We start from the raw sequence: 19,808 nt of genomic DNA, 5'->3' as shown, positions 1-19,808 counted from the left end.
TTGGTCCCTGCTCCTGCCAACCTAGCAGTTCGAAAGCACGTCAAAGTGCAAGTAGATAAATAGGTACCACTCCGGCGGGAAGGTAAAAAGCATTTCCGTGCATTGCTCTGGTTCGCCAGAAGTGGCTTAGTCATGCTGGCCACAAGACCCGGAAGCTGTATGCCGGCTCCCTCGGCCAATAAAGTGAGATGAGCGCCGCAACCCCAGAGTCGGCTACAACCTAATGGTCAGGGGTCCCTTTACCTTTACTTTTAGTTATTCACTTATTTTGCAAGGAATTCCCCCTGCCATAATGCATCTTGGCGCATTATTTTCATGAATGCAGATAAAAGAAAGGACTTCTTCAGAAAGTGCCGTGTTAAACTGTGGCTCACTGCTGCAGTGATGGTCACCAACTTGGATGTCATTATTATTATTATTATTATTATTATTATTATTATTATTATTATTATACCTTTGAAAGAGGACTGGACAAATTCATGCGAGGACAATGTTCTCAATGGCTGCTAGTCACAGTGGCTATCCTCTGCCTCCACTGTGAGAACAGGGTTAATTTTAAAATTATTAACCCCTTACGTTGATTTCTTACTGCTTTAATATAATTATTTTATATTTCTCACTGTTTTGTTTTTTTAAAAAACATTTTACGTTGTTTTTAATTCTAGATTTAATAGTCTGCTTAATGCATCCTATTGTGTTTTACATGCTCTGTTTTGCTTCCTAGCTTTCATACTGGTTATTGATCAAAATAAATATATAAATGGAAGATATAGATGTGAAATAGATGGGCCATTGGTGGCCTCACCTGATGGTCTTAATCATCCCTCTGGGTTTCCCCCTCCCCAAACACCACCAGTCCTGAGAGTGAATTGCAAATGCCCTCTCCTTACTCTCCCCTGGTTTTCTTTACTCTCTGCTCCTCCTCTTCCAGGCTACTATAGCTGGATCTGTACCTCCCTCGCCGGCCACCCACAGCTCCCATGTGCTATTGTTTGATTCGTGCAGCCTTGCCCAGCCAACGTCACCAGAATTCCCCTCGGTTCTGAGTGACGGGTGGCAACCTTCCCAGATTTCATAACCGCAGGCCAAACAATGTCAAATATGCAAAGCGGTTCCTACCGGGAACATCTCCAGCTCAGCATCAAAGCAGCAATTTGGGAAAACCTCTTCCCTCATTTCACAGTTATTTCTTTTTTAGACAGTCGGAGGAGGACTGTGCGCTAGGCAGGTGTCCCACAAAAGTAAAAAGAAAAAGAAAAAAGCAGGGCATAGGAAGCTACCTTATACTAACCAGCTTGATATTGTCTGCACTGACTGGCAGCAGCTCCTTAGGTCTCAGGCAAGGGACATTCCCAGCCCTACCTGGAGATGCCAGGAACTGAACATTAGGACCATCTCATGTGAAATAGTTGCTCTACCCCCTTCGCTATAGTCTTTCCCCATTGCTCCATCCAACTCAGTACAGTGGTACCTCAGGTTAAGTACTTAATTCATTCTGGAGGTCTGTTCTTAACCTGAAACTGTTCTTAACCTGAAGCACCACTTTAGCTAGTAGGGCCTCCCGCTGCCGCCGCACCACAATTTCTGTTCTCATCCTGAAGCAAAGTTCTTAACCCGAGGTACTATTTCTGGGTTAGCAGAGTCTGTAACCTGAAGCATCTGTAACCTGAAGCATCTGTAACCCGAGGCACCACAGTATTTTCAAGGGTTTGGCAGTCAAGCCTGATGAGGAATGGTTGAAGGAGCCTGGCATGTTCAGCGTGGAAAAGAGGCGACTGAGAGGAGATATGATAGCCATCTTCAAATATCTTAAGAACTGTCACGTGGAAGATGCAGCAAGCTTATTTTCCCTATTCTGGAGGATAGGTCTCAAACCAACGGCTTCAAGTTACAAGAAAGGAGATTCCGATGGAATAGCAGGAAGGACTTTCTGATGGCAAGAACAGTATAAGGCAGGGGGAAGTTGGGCAAATGTGTGGAGGAGAGCAAGATAGAGGATGAAGCACATTTGCAAGCAGACCTTCCATGTGTCCCTATTTTCCAGGGACAACCTTGGATTTACAGAAGCTGTCCCAGTTCCTTGGAATGTCCCAATTTTCCATAGGATGCCCCTATTTTCACCAGAGAAATATTGGAGGGTATGGAAGGAAGTCCCTCAGTGCTGGATTCAACCCTGTGGAGGCCCCTAGGCAATCAAAATCTCAGGGTGGGGAGGAGAGAGCCTCGTGGGTGAGCTCTAGTGGGATAACATTGAACTAAGGAAGATTGGTTGCAATTTGCTCTCAAGGTTAAATCAATATTATTTTTAATCCGTTGCCAAGAGGACCCTAAAATAAGGTTACCAGACGTCCCCGTTTCCCGGCGACAGTCCCTGGATTTACAAATCAGTCCTCTGACAAAATCCTATAATTCCTATTGAAATTGAAAAGTGTCCCCGGATTCATTGAAAAAAATCTGGTAACCTTATCCTAAAAGGTGTGGGGCTCATAAGCTCGGACACTGGCACCCCTATTTTCACCAGAGGAGAGAGAAAGCAGGGGGAACTGGGCAAGAGAGGGCAGAAGATTTCTCAAAAGAGAATTGCAGAGGGTATGATGTCTAGTCAATATGGTGCGCGGGCTGAGCAAGGCCTAGGGGGAGGCCACCAAATTCCAGAGATGTGGGCACCAGAAATTGGGAATCCTCTTGTCCGTGGGCCAAACTCTCCCCATCCAAGGTCTCAATCTGAGCCCTATTTTCCCCAAGCCATGCCCACCCACCCTTCAGACTTAAAGCAAAATCGTTTGGCTAGTGCACCCTTCAGTTGATGGGATGTTGAGGAGGAGGGCAGTCTTGCTCCAGGAAGAGGAAGCGGTTTCGGAAAACCGCTGCTGCTGCCATGGAAGTTGTTCGATAAGGGAAATAGCAGCACATGACATAGGCAGCCCTAACTCAAGGAGCTGTTGGTGATAGCATCTCCCCTAAGATCTGCAGTTGATTCCGGCTAAGCATTCAGCTCTGTTCCTCAAGAGTCAGGCTGGCTGTCCAAGAGGATCACACTAACACCTCTTTGCAATGAGAGGCAGAAGCTACTCCTCAAGTGAAAGCTATTACATTTCCAAGGACGGAAGAGGTGATTTGTTGCTGGGTAGCATTCAGGTCCAACATTCCAAAAACCATCCACTTCCACATGGATGCCTCCAGGAGCCAATCGGCTTCTCCTGTTGGCCTTTTTCCAGGCAGGTATTATTAGTCAGAGGTTTGGTTCTGTTCGCCAATCACAGATAAGTAGCCAAAAATTGTCTAGCCCTTTCTAAAAAGCATCTTGTAGCTAGTTTCTACAGATGGGCAAATCCATCTATTTCTTTTTCTCTCTCATTTTTCTCAATCTTAAATTCAGTTTGCTACATTTCCACATCATTTTCTGAATTTTTAAAGTTTTAACAATGCATGTTCCTCCCCACACACACACATTATACACATTTTTTGTATTAAATTTTGCCCAATACGCCCATTTTTTTGCATCCAGCTTTGCCTTATAAATCACATTTTTGTATACTACAAATAATCATAATCACAATCATAATATTTTTATGCCACCCATCCTACTGGTTTGCCCCAGCCACTCTGTACTGAGTTTTTGGTGGGAGAACTGCATTGCAAAATTGGAGAAAGTGTGAAATTGTGAAGCATGACTACATTTCAGTTTGTATACTGTTCCAGGAAGTGCACCACAGGTAGATCCAAATTAAAATGTGAAGCAAACTGAATTTACCGTATCTCTTATCTCGACTAGTGACCATTAAAATGTCTTGTGCTGGTGAATTCTGATGGCACAGCCTTAGAATGTACACACTATAATAAATGAGTATGTTTTCTGTTGAAGATGCTCAGGGACAACCCTGAGGTTTTGGGGTATTATTATTATTCTTAAAAAGCTTATCCAGGTTGCATTATTAGCCATTCATTCACCAGCTGAAGAGTTCTAGCAAGAAGTTATTCATCCCTCTAACACATGAGCTCTTGCAAAGCTTATCTTGCTTCTAGCTTTGCAGAGGGTTGGACTAGATGACCCTCAGGCTCCCTTCCGACTCTACAATTCTACAATTCTAACTGCCCTTTTAAAGGTGTCAGAGGATGCTGAGGTTTTGGGGTGGTGGTTGTTTAAACTTTTCTGGGTTTGCATTAATTAACAACTCAGGAGCTCTAACAATAAGCTGTCCACCTCTTGGCAGCTGAGCTCTTGGAAAGCTTATCTGGCTTATTCTAACTGCCAAACAGTTCAGGAAAATCCAGTGAAGAAAGAAATGCTCTGTATCACTAATTTAGGTAAGCCTGACCAGTGGGGTGGGGGGTGGGGAGCCTGTGAAGCAGGAAAGGAGACCCAATCTAAGAATCCCAAACTGGAAGAACAGAATAATTCCTTAGAGAGGCCCAAAACCTTGAGAGGTTAGCATGCCTTCATTCTAGGTTTGATTGCTCCCTATGATGGGCTGGTGGGATGCGGGTGGCGCTGTGGGTTAAACCACAGAGCCTAGGACTTGCCGATCAGAAGGTTGGTGGTTTGAATCCCTGCGACAGGGTGAGCTCCCTTGCTCGGTTCCTGCTCCTGCCAACCTAGCGGTTCGAAAGCACATCAGTGTGCAAGTAGATAAATAGGTACCGCTGTGGCGGGAAGGTAAACGGCGTTTCCGTGCGCTGCTCTGGTTTGCCAGAAGCGGCTTAGTCATGCTGGCCACATGACCCAGAAGCTGTACGCCGGCTCCCTTGGCCAGTAAAGCGAGATGAGCGCCGCAACCCCAGAGTCGGCCACGACTGGACCTAATGGGGTCCCTTTACCTTTTTTATGATGGGCTGACTACAATCTGAGCTGCTTCATCCGCTGGATAACATTTCCCTTCTTTCCAAACTTCCTTTTGGGAGGGGAAGGGGATTAAAATGTCTAATTCGATAAGTGAAGTGTTTCTCCCAACAGCCAGAAATATGGGGGGAATCTTTCAGAAGTTGCCAGGAAGTTTAGCAGAAGTCTGCCAAAAAGAAAAAAGCGAAACCATCTTTTTCTCACGCTGCCCCAAAATGCTCAGAAGTCTTTGGAGTAACTAGAGGGATAGAGCTGAAAGTTCAACCGGGGTCACGCTTTGGACTGCAGAGGGCAGAAGGCGCTGACAGCGGTCCTCAGTGAACTTTGGAAAGGGAAAGTGGGGGGGGGGAGACAACAAAGAAGAAGTAATTTGAACTGAAGAAAGGTGGGTTACCTGAAATGATGGCTTTCATTGTAAGCTGCATCCTGGAATGACGTAAGTGAATTGGCCGTTGGCAGGAGTGTTCATTCAGAGAGTGGTGCTTAATACTTGGGGATGCCACCGGTTTATATATACTTGTGAGCCTGTGTTGTAAGAAAGGGGAGGGAGATTTCATTGAGAGTGGAAATACTGAGCTCTTCCGAAGAATGAAAATGTTGAGGTCATTACATTTGTGGTTTTTCTGGTTCCTCCCCATCAGTCCCCCCCCCCCCACTCCACACCCGAGTGTGGCTCATTTTGGAATTGTTTGATACGAAATTAAGTGGGCAGATAAAACAACAACCATTTGAAGAAAAATCAGCTCCTGTTTTTCCCTGCCTACATCGAGACAATCATGTCACGAGTCATCGCAAGGAAAAGAGCTGTCAGACCAAAGGTTTGACATCATAGGCTCCCCCCCCCCTCCATCTTCTGTTCTCATCCCACCCCTCGCCACAGAGGGGAGTGCAACTTTCACTTTTGTAGCCCAATGATTTCCCCTGGGGAAGGCACTTTCTTCAGCGTTTCCGAGAGGCCGGGTTGTACAAAGGTAGACGCACACCCACGCATGGCCTCATTTGGTAATTATCGGGGCAAAACAAGAAGAAAAAACGGAAGCCGGTGGAGGAATTTCTGTGGAGGAAATCAAAAACCAAGAAAGTACATGAAAAGTCTGGGTGTGTGTGTGGGTGTCTGAGAGAGAGAGAGAGAGAGAGAGAGAGAGAGCTTTATCGCCCCCTGGTGGGCACTTTGGAACATAAATGGATTTGTGTAAAAACATCCAATCCTAGAACCAGCGCTTTTTTTCTCTTTTAAAAAATAATGTTTAGGGGTACTCTCGTTTTGACTCAAGAAAATCACCATTTTATAGTTCATGTCAGGAAAAATAAATACAGTAAATGGAAAAAGGTTCAGTGGTACCTCAGGTTACATACGCTTCAGGTTACATACGCTTCAGGTTACAGACTCCGCTAACCCAGAAATAGTGCTTCAGGTTAAGAACTTTGCTTCAGGATGAGAACAGAAATCGTGCTCCGGCGGCACGGCGGCAGCCGGAGGCCCCATTAGCTAAAGTGATGCTTCAGGTTAAGAACAGTTTCAGGTTAAGTACAGACCTCCAGAATGAATTAAGTACTTAACCTGAGGTACCACTGTACAAAGATTCACAAAATGTTTAGGGGTATGCGTCCCCCCAGGAAAAAAAAGCACTGCCTAGAATCCAAAGTACAAAGATGTTTCAAATCAGACACTGCAAAGCACTGGCACCCACAGATATCATACCCTCCAACATTTCTCTGATGAAAATAGGGACGTCCTAATCCATGAGAATGAAAATAATACTAATAATGTTATTATTCGTACCCCACCCATCTGATTGGATTGACCCAGCCATTCAGGGCAGCTTCCAGCATATATAAAAACATAATAAAACATTTTTAAAAAAAACCTTCCCTATACAGGGCTGCCTTCAGATGTCTTCTAAAGGTTATATAGTTACTTATTGTATCTCCTTGGCTCGGAGGCCACAAAACTCCATACCCTCCAACATTTGTCTGATGAAAATAGGAAACCCCCCCCCAACATTTCACCAATGAAAATAAGGAAATCTTAAGGAAAAGTAAGACATTCTGGGATCAAATCAGAAACAGACGACTTCTGTAAATCTGGGACAGTCCCTGGAAAATAGGGACACTTGGAAGGTCTGCACTAACCACTATATAGTGGTACCTCAGGTTAAGAACTTAATTCATTCTGGAGATCCGTTCTTAACCTGAAATTGTTCTTAACCTGAGGTACTATTTTAGCTAATGGGGCCTCCCGCTGCCGCCACACCTCTGTCGCGCAATTTCTGTTCTCATCCTGAAGCAAAGTTCTTAACCCAAGGTACTATTTCTGGGTTAGCAGAGTCTGTAACCTGAAGCGTATGTAACATGAAGCGTCTGTAACCCGAGGTACCACTATACTGCCATGGCTAATTTGTGTGAAGCAAGAGACTTGGAAGGAAAGCAGGCCACCATATTGCATGGCAAAGCAATGGATGTAAATTTTACCCCCGTAAAGGTAAAAAAGGTAAAGGACCCCTGGATGGTTAAGTCCAGTCAAAGGTGACTATGGGGTTGCGGCGCTCATCTCGCTTCAGGCCGAGGGAGCCAGCCTTTGTCCAAAGACAGCTTTCTGGGTCATGTGGCCAGCAGGACTAAACCACTTTTGGTGCACGGAAATGCCATTTCCCTTCCCGCCACAGCGGTACCTATTTATCTACTTGCACTGGTGTGCTTTCGAACTGCTAGGTTGGCAGGAGCTGTGACAGAGCAACAGGAGCTCACCCCGTTGCAGGGATTCGAACTCCCGATCTTCCGATCAGCAAGCCCAAGAGGCTCAGTAGTTTAGACCACAGCACCACTCACCTCTTGCATGCCAGTAGGCTGGCATGTAAGAGACGTCATCAGTGTTGGACAATATCATTCCAGCTAGCCAAAAATTCTCAGGTTGTGAAGCAAGGCCCATGAGTTGTGTCACCTGAGGAAAGGGGGAATGACCTGGGAAGTGTTCCAAGGGCCAGACACGGAAACCTGGAGGGGGATGAATTTGCACCACAGCTGTCAACTTTTCCCTTTTCTTCCATGGAATCCTAATCAAAATAAGGGAATTTCCTTTAAAAAAAGGAAAACATTGACAGCTATTATTTGCGCGCGCGCACACACACACACACACACACACACACACACACACCCCAGCTTGAGGTTCCCTGTCCTTGTTATAAAGCAAGTGTGGGGAATATTTGGCCCTCCAGATGTCACTGAACTACAACTCCCAACACCCCTAGTCATTGGCTGTGCTTGCTACGACTGGTGGGGAATTATAGTTCAGTAACATCAGGGGGTAATGGTCTCCCCCCACCAGCCCTCCTGCTATAAGGTGTGATGTCTATGTAGGAAATGGGAAACTCTGGACTGGAGTTTCTCAACGGAGGACTCAGGAATTCCGTTGCATTGTGGAAATCTTGAGGTTTGAACTCTGAGGCCAGAAGAGGATTCTGGTGAGAATGACCAAAAAGAAGAAGCAGGCCTCTGGGAGAGAGAGAGAGGGGGGGGGGAAAGGAGAAGTCGCATCCAGTATCAACAAATTCTACCTGAAGTGAGTTTCGAGAACAGAAAATGTGATATTTCCAACGCAGGCAGTATCTGGGCTGCAGCTGAAACGAAACTGCTCAGGAGACATTCTCCCTGAAAAGGTTTCTGGGGATTTTTAATCTGAATTAATCATCTGAATATAAACTAGTCATCCTTTCAACGTTAAAATTTACGTCGTTATCCACTGAACGAAACCTCGTGTTGAGAAGCTTTTGTCCCATGGAAGAAGTACAAGAGAACTGGGGATTTATTATGTGCCAGCTATTTCTAACCGTTAAGCAGGAAAAGCTGTCTTTTAAGATCGTTGTTCTCATTCCCAATGCCATTCCCAGCAGAACTCATCTTGCGTCCAAAGATCAATGGGTGTGCCCATAACTCAGATTGCTTCTTCAGACTGCATCCTTACCCACAATCAGCTGGTGATGGTTCCACACACAACTTCATATAGCTTTTTTTCTTTTTAAAAGGCAGTGCCCCTCCCTACAACCAAAATCCTTCTATATTAGAGATCATAGAATGGTATGGTTGGAAGGGACCTTGAGGATCATCTAGTCCAACCCCCGGCAATACAGGAATATGCAGCTGTCCCATAAGGGAACTAGCAACCTTGGCATTACCAGCACCATGCTCTAACCAACTGAGCAATCTAGGCTTGCTTAATCAGAAGGTCCCTTACAAGGTTAATTAATAGCTGTTTTAATTCTTTTATTACCTTTTTAACCTAATGTGCCGAGCCTATTTTGGGCCATTTATGCTTTATATACATCCGCATTTTAGATTCCCGGCGCTGGCAACTAAATCTTTACATTATTGTCTTAGGGTAATTTAAATGTCATAACGTCAGTAATATCACTTTGTATTTTGTTTGGTTGCTTGTCTCTAGCATTTTTGTCTTATCCTGCTATGGCTGTATGCTAATGCAATAAAGGTTTGATTGATTGATTGATTGATTGATTGATAATAGCTTCTCCCTTGTGACTTCTGCTCCTGTAATTGCTCCTAGTGCAGCACAGTGGGGTATTAATGATGACTTGCTCCTTAACACTCTAACTTGTGGGGTAGCTCAGGGTTCTGTCCTCTCCCCCATGCTTTTCAACATCTACATGCAGCCGCTGGGAGAGATCATCAGGGGGTTTGGGCTGGGTGTTCATCAGTATGCGGATGATACCCAGCTCTACCTCTCTTTCAAATCGGAACCAGAGAAGGTGGTGAAGGTCCTGTGTGAGTGTCTGGAGGCGGTTGGAGGATGGATGGCGGCTAACAGATTGAGGTTGAATCCTGACAAGACAGAAGTACTGTTTTTGGGGGACAGGAGGCGGGCAGGTGTGGAAGACTCCCTGGTCCTGAATGGGGTAACTGTGCCCCTGAAGGACCAGGTGTGCAGCCTGGGAGTCATTCTGGACTCACAGCTGTCCATGGAGGTGCAGGTCAATTCTGTGTCCAGGGCAGCTGCCTACCAGTTTCATCTGGTACGCAGGCTGAGACCCTACCTGCCCACGGACTGTCTTGCCAGAGTAGTGCATGCTCTGGTTATCTCTCGCTTGGACTACTGCAATGCGCTCTATGTGGGGCTACCTTTTAGAGTGACCTGGAAACTACAATTAATCCAGAATGTGGCAGCTAGACTGGTGACTGGGAGCGGCTGCCGAGACCATATAACACCAGTCTTGAAAGACCTACACTGGCTCCCAGTACGTTTCCGAGCACAATTCAAAGTGTTGGTGCTGACCTTTAAAGCCCTAAACGGCCTCGGTCCAGTATACCTGAAGGAGCGTCTCCACCCCCATCTTTCTCCCCGGACACTGAGGTCCAGCGCTGAGGGCCTTCTGGCGGTTCCCTCACTGCGAGAAGTGAAGTTACAGGGAACCAGGCAGAGGGCCTTCTCGGTAGTGGCGCCCTCCCTGTGGAACGCCCTCCCATCAGATGTCAAAGAGAACAACAACTACCAAACTTTTAGAAGACATCTAAAGGCAGCCCTGTTTAGGGAAGCTTTCAATGTTTAATAGGTTATTGTATTTTACTGTTTTGTTGGAAGCTGCCCAGAGTGGCTGGGGGGACCCAGCCAGATGGGCGGGGTATAAATAATAAATTATTATTAATATTATTAACCAGCAGCATTGATTTAAAATTGAAATTGGCTGTAATCCCTGAATTACTGACATTATTTTTTGTTTATTTCTGCTGCAGAAGGAATATTAGGGGGAAATGAACAGAAACATGAAACTGACGTCCGAGTTCCACTCTGGCGAGGAACAGAAACTGACGGAAGAAGGAGCTATTCATCAGTAATCTGCCCCCCACAAGCCTCAGTAGTGACTTTTTTGAATTTGCTGATGCTGCAAATTCATTGAATTATATTTAAAAATTGCTGAAAGCCAAGCTGGTGGGCAGACAGGCAAACAGGAGGACAGCTCTGCAAATGCTGGAATATACCAATTTGACATTGCAACCATATCTATAAATGCCATCTATAAACAGCATTGATTGCATCCCGATGCTCTGGAAAGTGAGTGAGCAGCAGATTGCAAATCCATAGTGAAGTATTGTGTGGAAACAAACAGACACACTAATTAAAATAGGTACCCCCAGTTAATCAACCAAAGCTATAGTTGATTAATCAGTGGAGCCCATTAAAATGTGCAACTCTATGTTTCTGCCATCCTCTTTATGGGCTTAGGAAGCCTCGAAGTTCCTCTACGAAAGTTCAAGTTGACAGTCATCTCATGACCTTACACTTTCACTCATGTCTAGACGGGGATATTGGCCAACAATGGGGAGTCAGAGGAGCAGAGGGCTCATTTGGCCCCATGACGAAATTTTATTTTCTATCATCTTCCCTCTTGATTTCTTGCAGACCTGCCCTGCCCAATTCCTGCTCATACACAGAGGGGGGGAATCCTTCCCTCCCCCAGGCACTCTCCCTGCCGCTTCCAGAATCATAAAGGAGACTATTTAACATCAAAGAGAAGAGAAAGAACTCTGTTCCTGCACTAGCCCACTGGAAATGTGTGCTCAGAATGAGGCCACAGATTCCAAAGGGAAGAGTTGTACCCAGTGCTTTTTTCCTTTAAAAAAAAATGTTTAGGGGTACTCTCATTTTCCTACTCATATTGAAACACTGCCCCTCAATGAGGCCAGACTTTGATTCACAAAATGTTTAGGGATATGCGTACCCCTGTGTCCCCCCCCCCAGAAAAAAATGCATTGGTTGTAGCTCAGTGGGGTAGCATTGCCCCTTAAAGGTACCCCTGCCCGTACGGGCCAGTCTTGACAGACTCTAGGGTTGTGCGCCCATCTCACTCAAGAGGCCAGGGGCCAGCGCTGTCCGCAGACACTTCCGGGTCACGTGGCCAGCGTGACAAAGCTGCATCTGGTGAGCCAGCGCAGCACACGGAAACGCCGTTTACCTTCCCGCTAGTAAGCGGTCCCTATTTATCTACTTGCACCCGGAGGTGCTTTCGAACTGCTAGGTTGGCAGGCGCTGGGACCGAGCAACGGGAGCGCACCCCACCGCGGGGATTCGAACCGCCGACCTTTCGATCGGCAAGCCCTAGGCGCTGAGGCTTTTACCCACAGCGCCACCCGCGTCCCTAGCATTGCCCCTTACCCAGCTACAAATTCCAGTATCCTTAACAAACTACATTCCCCAAGATTCCTTGAGGGAAGCCGTGTGACTTTAATTTATGGTGTGGATCTGACCTCTGTCGTCCTTACAGGGAATTAGTAGCAGTTTTCCTGTGTTTTGAATGGGGAAATGATCTTCCGCTACCTAGAGATGCCAGGGATTGACCTGGGACCTCTCTTTATTGCTCACCTTCCAATGGCAGGGATGCGAGTGAATGTCTCCTAACTTTTTCCTGTTTGCTGTGGTTGTGCAAATCCTCATCCTCTCTTCCTGGGATGGGAGGGTGGGAGCAGACAGGACGGGATGGTAAATTTCAATTAGGTTTCTCAGACAAGGGCTGGTCCGAGCTGACATTTCCTTTCTGAATCAACATGGGCAAGAATTTCCCATTTTAGGCAATCGATGACATCTTTTTGCCCAAAATCTTACACCGGATGCTTGGTACCACTCTGGAATGTAACTACAATAGAGAAAACTAAGCTCAGTGATTTTGACAAGGACTAGAACCACTTTTTGTACGATTTGGCATTTTACATATACAACATCGTTTTCGAGACAGCCCTCTACACCAGCCTGAGGGCACATGGACCATTCGTTCCTCTTTATTTGCCTGGAAGAGATGAGGTACATTCACATTTGTTCTGATTTGTGCGCAGGGAGGTTAGATAATGTTGTGTCAACATTGAGTGTTATCTCACACTTCCCAGTAAATTTCCCTATCTTGCTTTCCTTATCTTTTGGGCCACAGCTTTGTTTGCAACCGTTAGATCACACTGAGCCAAAGTTAAACACTATTGCACACTTCCCAGTGCATTCTCCCCCCCCCCCACACACTTCACTTTCCTTTATCTTTTGGGAGAGTGGTTTCCTTGCGCAAAACCTCCCAGTTGCACAGTCTCAGTTTGCGGGTATGGGTTTGAATACCACCTGAAGATAGCAAGAGCCTGGGACTGAGAGATAGCAATGGTGCCGTGGTTAGAGTGGACCTGGGAGACTAGGGCTCAAATGCCCACTGGGCCCTGAAACTCACTGGGTGTCCTTGGGCCAGTCATTCTCTCTTTGTCTGACCTACCCCACAAGGTTGTTGTGTGAGGATCAAATGGAGGGGTGGGGAGAAGCGTGTAGGCCACACCTTGAGATCCTTGGAGGATATCAATGTAGAAATAAATAAGAGTAGACTCCCATCAGCCCACATCCAACATGGTCAACGGCAGACCCTATTTTTCAGGGACAGTCCTGGATTTACAGAAGGGCTCCCAGTTTCTGATTTGATTCTGGAATGTCTCACTTTTCCTTAAAGGTAAAGGGACCCCTGACCGTTAGGTCCAGTCATGGACGACTCTGGGGTTGCGACGCTCATCTCGCTTTATTGGACAACGTACAGTTTCCGGGTCATGTGGCCAGCATGACTAAGTCGCTTCTGGCGAACCAGAGCAGCGCACGGAAATGCCGTTTACCTTCCCGCCAGAGTGGTACCTATTTATCTACTTGCACTTTGACGTGCTTTCGAACTGCTAGGTTGGCAGGAGCAGGGACCGAGCAACGGGAGCTCACCCCGTCGCGGGGATTCAAACTGCAGATCTCAACCATCTGCTCCCCCAGGACAATCCATTCTATTCCGCCCCTCCCCAACACAGCATTCCATGCCTACTGAGCATGCTCAGTAATCATTAGGCTATTTTTTGCATTTCACCCTCTTTGGGCTTTGTGCATGTGTGTGCTTTTACAGATATTTTTGTGGGTGATCTCCAATGCTAGTCCTGCTCAGAGCAGACCCGTTTAATGGATCTGCTCTCCGAGTGTGACTTAAAGGGCATTATCTACAAACTGTGTGCACCTATGTACACAAAGAGCTGAGCCATACACTCATGATTCACACGCAACATTCAGCAAGTGTCTGCACCAGGGAAGGGGAACCTCAGGCCCACATTGTGAACTGATGTGAGATCTTTGGATGAAGAGCAGTATATAAATTTAATTAATAATATGTGGCCCTACAGGCCTCTCTAACTGGCCCTTCCATCTTTCTGTAGGCCACACCCCCTCATTCACAGGCCACGCCTCCTCATTCACAGGCCACGCCCCTTCACTCACCAGCCTCCCTTCTCACACCCTCATTGAGTGAATCTGTCCTCGAACTCTGAATGATACCTCTTGCATTATCTGGGCAGTGGGTAGCCGCCCCTACCCCTTCCGTAGCTACAGCTCTGAAATGGAATAGCTATTTACTTATTTCATGGAATTTATATACTGCTTGATTGATTTTTTTTTAATTAAAAAACCAAATCCAAAGCAGATTACAAAAAAGGAAATAATGAAATGATTGGTAGAACAACAGCAACAGTTAAAAACAGCCATTTGATGCCTCTGAGAAAGAATTGCAATCAACGAGAAGCTAAAAAACACACACATTAAAACAAATGGCAACAGTCTACATGTGTGGATAGGCTTTGCCTAAAGAAAAATGCTTCGAGCAGGGACTGAAAATACAGTGAAGGCACCTGCCAGAATAAGAAATACGAGGTAAGGAAATCTTGCAGGTAAACTGGTCCCAAACTTGATTTCTCCTTGTTCGGCTGAAAACCTGTGGATACCTCTCTCTTGGGTGTTGATGGGACCATTTTGGCTACAGAAGGCTTAATTCTCTGTTTGCTATTAGTCTACTCTACAGCAAAGGTATGGTATCCCACAGCTGAAACAGTCCTAAGATGCTGAGATTGTCCGTGGTGTTTAAGCAGTAAGCAGGGGCAAGAGTTGACTAGCCAGGGAATTGCTCTGCAGCGATAATCTCTCCTCAACCCGCACCCAGCCCCACAGGGAATTTTCTGGGCTGGAGACCTGAATACAAATCTGTGTAGCCTTTTGGCTAGGAGGAATGATCTCTCGTGGGGGATTCTTTTATGCAGGCCAAGAAGCAGAAAATAAGTGTTTCACTCCCGTGGCTTGGGGAAAGCGTGGGGGGCACTCTGGCCCTCCTGAACTCATTAGACTACAATCCCAGCATTGCCCCCCAGCCAGCACAGGAATGATAACCCAATAATGTCTGAAGAGCTACAGATTTCCCCCACACCTAGCTTAGGATCTGTTTGAACAGAGTCCAAATTCAGCTGGTGAGCTTTGTGGGAGGATTTGAACACAGATCTCCCAGGTCAAAGTTTGACCTCTATGTCAGGCTGGCCTCCCAGGCATTCTACCTCTCAGTGAACACTTTACGTATCAGATAGTCTGCTCCTGAAGCTGTATGCACTGCAGAAAGTTTGAGGGTTGGGTAACCCAGAACTGCATTCAGCTAAATAGTAGAGCTGGCAGGAACCTCTGTGCAAGGACTCCTGTTTGGGCAACAGGGCTTCTCAGTCTCTCCTCCTCCCATCGCCCCCCCCCCTCAAATCAGCTGGGGGTGGGAGACGCTGGATCCTTCCATCCAGCAAGCAGAAATGCTTGTGCCAAAGGAATGCTCATTTATTTATTCATTTCATAAAATTTATACGCTGCTTTATTGTTAAAAACAATCCTCAAAGCAGTTTACAAAACGATGAAACGATAAAATTACCGACAAGCAAAATCGGCAACCGTAATTTGAGACTTTCAAAAAGTTAAAACTAGATTAAAACTCGCACCAGCTTTCTAAACATCTGAGCAGGCTTGTCTAAGCAAGACTGTTTTCAGCAGCTGCTGAAAAGAGTACAGTGGTACCTCGGGTTACATACGCTTCAGGTTACATACGCTTCAGGTTACAGACTCCGCTAACCCAGAAATAGTGCTTCAGGTTAAGAACTTTGCTTCAGGATAAGAAGAGAAATCGTGCTCCAGCGGCGCAGCGGCAGCAGGAGGCCCCACTAGCTAAAGTGGTGCTTCAGGTTAAGAACAGTTTCAGGTTAAGAACAGACCTCCGGAACGCATTAAGTACTTAACCCGAGGTACCACTGTACAGTGCAGACGCCTGCCTGATATCAATAAGCAGGGAGTTCCAAAGTGTAGACCTAGTTCTTTACAAATGCAGAATTGGTATTATGTGGGTATTAGTCTCAAAATAGCAAGACGTCGAATGATGTCCGTGGTTCACCCAGAGCAAATGGTTTGACAAACCGTTATTAAAATATGGCTCAGTCTGGATCAGGTGAAAGAATGTAGGTTGAGTTAAAAATAATAATATTCCAATTCTGAGGGGAAATGTGGGCTTATTGATCCACATTTTGATCCTAATGAAATGCCGATGATTCTCCCCTGTAACTGTACATTTCAGGACATGAACAAGGGAAGCTTCAGGGAAGTTTCTGTTGTTTTTTTTAAAATGATATTTATTAGAAGTTTAAAAATTGCAGAAAAAAGAAGAAAAAACAACAACAAAAAATTTAACAAGACATACATTACAATACATTAAAAAAAACCCACAAAAACCGATACAACAATACAGCAAAAAAGAACAATAACGTTAAAACACACATTCAATATTCCATATCTTTATCTTTCATTTACTTGTTTCATCGACCTCCTCACACCTCCCTTTTTGTATTCTATTTTAATTAATTGCTTCAGCAAATTCTTTCCATCTTTCTCAATTTTTGTTGAATAATTTATCTTAACGGTCTAACCTATTAATTGACTCGGCAAATCCTTTCCATCTTTCACTATATTCTGTCATTCAATTTACCTTAATTTATTTTAGCCTTATCTTACCATAAAATACCTTAAATCTTAAAACTTAATACTTATTTATACATAACTCCTTATATCATTTCTGTGCCATTACTGGGTTGTTCATCGAGAAGGCTATGGTGGAATTTAGACACATATAAAAACCACTTTGAAGCATTTTAAAAAATACATTGAATTTTCCAAAAGGCTCACCATCACCACCCAGTGTCACATATATTGCACTTAAAACACACTTAAAACTTTTTATTTGCAGCTGTATAGCTGAGTCCTAAGGCTGGATCTAGACACATCAAAAAAACTTTTCAGGAAAACGCATTGTAAACCTCATAAAGGGAAACTACGTTGCTGAAAGATGGAACTCCACAGCGCCATCTAGTTTCAAAGTGTTATAATGCATTTATAAAACACTTCTTTTTTAACTAATGTAGCTGAGTCCCCAGATGAGCTTCTGAAAAGCCCTAGAATCCACTCATCCCTGATCTGCTGCCTGCAATTGTAATTGTAATCCTTCTACATTGTAATTCTCCTTCCAGAGTAGCATATTTCCATTAGCAGAGCTATAGAGAATGGTTTGTATTCATTGCTAGTCCTACTCTGAGTAGACCCACTGAAATTAATAGAAGTCATTAACTTAAGTCCATTAATTTCCTTTTAAAAAAAATAAAAATTATTAAGTACAAATTGGAAAACATACATATTTACAACAAAATGCTATTCACAATAAAGGAGTGAAACGAAAGATGAGATGTCAGAAAAAAGAAAAAAAAAGAACAAATTAAAAAATTAAAGAACTAAAAGAAAAGGATCATAGGTGAAAAATTTTAAAAATAGATAAGTATTCACTATATATAGCCGTTTCCCATCTATATGTGGGAGCCCTAGGAAAATGCATTCACACTTTTTCCAGGGTCCCCTTTCTATCCACTGGAAAGAGATCATTTGCAAGAAGTATAAACAACCTATCCTGGGCCTAGTGCTACTTTCGGGAGAAGTTCCCACGCCCACCTCAGGGACTGGGTGCCTTGAAAAAATGCCTAGGTGCCCTTAACTCAAATTTCCCTGTCTTCCTACAATAAGAGCACGCAAGCATTCCAGTGGCAAGGAGTTCCTGCGGCAGGGACCTCTGCCTAGTGCACATTCTTAACCCCACCGCCAAAAAAAATGTAAGTCTAGTCAAAGCTCTCGCTTCACTTTCGTAGCTTGCGCCCCAAACACAGCAACAACTGAGCCATTCTGTACACACAGCACCATTCAGCGCCTTGCTGGATAGCATCAAAACATTACCTTGCTCTTCAATGTTCTCTTTGGATGGAGCTCAGATCAGCAGTGAAACGGAGGAGACCTCAAACGGCACTCAGTTGAAACGGGATGTGTAATTTGAGTCACTTCAAAGCAAGATGTTGGAAGAATGGAGAAGACCCTCTTTTATCTTTCCAAGACCTTCTTGAGAATCCACCTCTCGGGGCTGCCACAAGCCTCATCTATGGGTAATCCATTGCTTAGGCCGTCCTCCTTATTGTACCAAATCGGGGTTAGAAGGGGGAAAGGAGCTCAGATTCACTTGCCTTCTGAAAAGCAAAGCCCTCCAAGAGAGAGAGAGACTGACTCACTGATCCAGCTGATTCTTGCTCTCCATCCTGGGCTGTGGCCAGAGGCTGGTCCGGTGAGAGGGGAACGACTGACTGTCTTTGATCTCATGACCAGACAGTGGATGCCTCAGGGGGTTTTTGGACTCCATGAGGCTCTCGTTCACCTTGCACCACTGCAGCCCCATAGGGATAGCTCAGTCGGGAGAGAATGAGACTCTTAATGTTCAGGGCTGTGGGTTCAAGCCTCATGTTGGGCGAAAGATTCCTGCATTTGCAAGGGGTTGGGCTAGATGACCCTCGTGGTCCCTTCCAACTCTACGATTCTATGATTACAGCAGGCCAGTGGCTGTATTCTACCTCCACTGTTGGAGGCAGTATGCTGGGGCACTTGTTTGGCCACTGTAAGATGGACTAGATAGACCATTGGTATCATTCAGCAGGGTTCTTAATCCTCAACAGTGGCGGAGCTTCATGCTTCGGCACCAGGGGTGGGTGGGTGGAGAGCAGGTGGGGGTGTGGTGTGCATCTGGGGGCGTGGCTCCTGCAGCCAATCAGGAGCTGCGGAAGCCCCGCAGGATGTTCGGGTTCCAAAAGAGCATTCGCAAACCGGAACACTCACTTCTGGGTTTGCAGCGTTCGGAGCCAAAACGTTCAACTGCTAAGGCGTTTGTTAACCAAGGTACGGCTGTATGAACTTTATTTTATTAATCTAGATATTCAAGACATCCTACAAAAGAGAACCATAAAACAAATATAAAACAGATCAAAAAGCTTTTTGGGGTTTTAATTGGTTGTTTGTAAGTCACTTTAGATCACTTTCTCAGACCCTCCAAGTGACCCTATTTTCCAGGGACGTCCCTGATTTAGAGAAGCCATCCCGGTTTCTGATATGACCCCGGAATGTCCCATTTTTCCTTAGGATGTCCCTATATTCATTGGAGAAATGCTGGAAGGTATGGAGTTATCCGACCCACAAGCCGTCTGAAGGTACTCCTGTACAGTGGTACCTCGGGTTACAGACGCTTCAGGTTACAGACTCCACTAACCCAGAAATATTACCTCGGGTTAAGAACTTTGCTTCAGGATGAGAACAGAAATTGTGCTCTGGCAGCACGGCGGCAGCGGGAGGCCCCATTAGCTAAAGTGGTGCCTCAGGTTAAGAACAATTTCAGGTTAAGAACGGACCTCCAGAACGAATTAAGTTCTTAACCCAAAGTACCACTGTACAGTATAGGGAAGGGTTTTTTTAAAAAAATGTTTAATGTTTTATTATGCTTTTATATATATAGGAAGCTGCCCAGAGTGGCTGGGGCAATCCAGTCAGATGGGTGAGGTATAAATAGTTAAAATTATCATTATGGAATGGGACGTCCCTATTTTCACTGGAGAAATGTTGGAGGGTATGCTTTCTACTGCCACACCATCCTCGCTAAAGGGTGTACCTGAATGCCCAAGACTTCTCGGTTCTCCTTCTCTATCCCTTTCTGAACTTTTCCTAGTTCCTGATAGAAGAACATATGGATCAGGCCAGTAGCCCATCTGG

This window comes from Podarcis muralis, chromosome 16 (genome assembly GCF_964188315.1).
Source record: "Podarcis muralis chromosome 16, rPodMur119.hap1.1, whole genome shotgun sequence".
Classification (NCBI taxonomy): Eukaryota; Metazoa; Chordata; class Lepidosauria; order Squamata; family Lacertidae; genus Podarcis; species Podarcis muralis.
The sequence above is the reverse complement of the archived record's forward strand: the minus strand, read 5'-3'. Positions refer to the sequence as shown.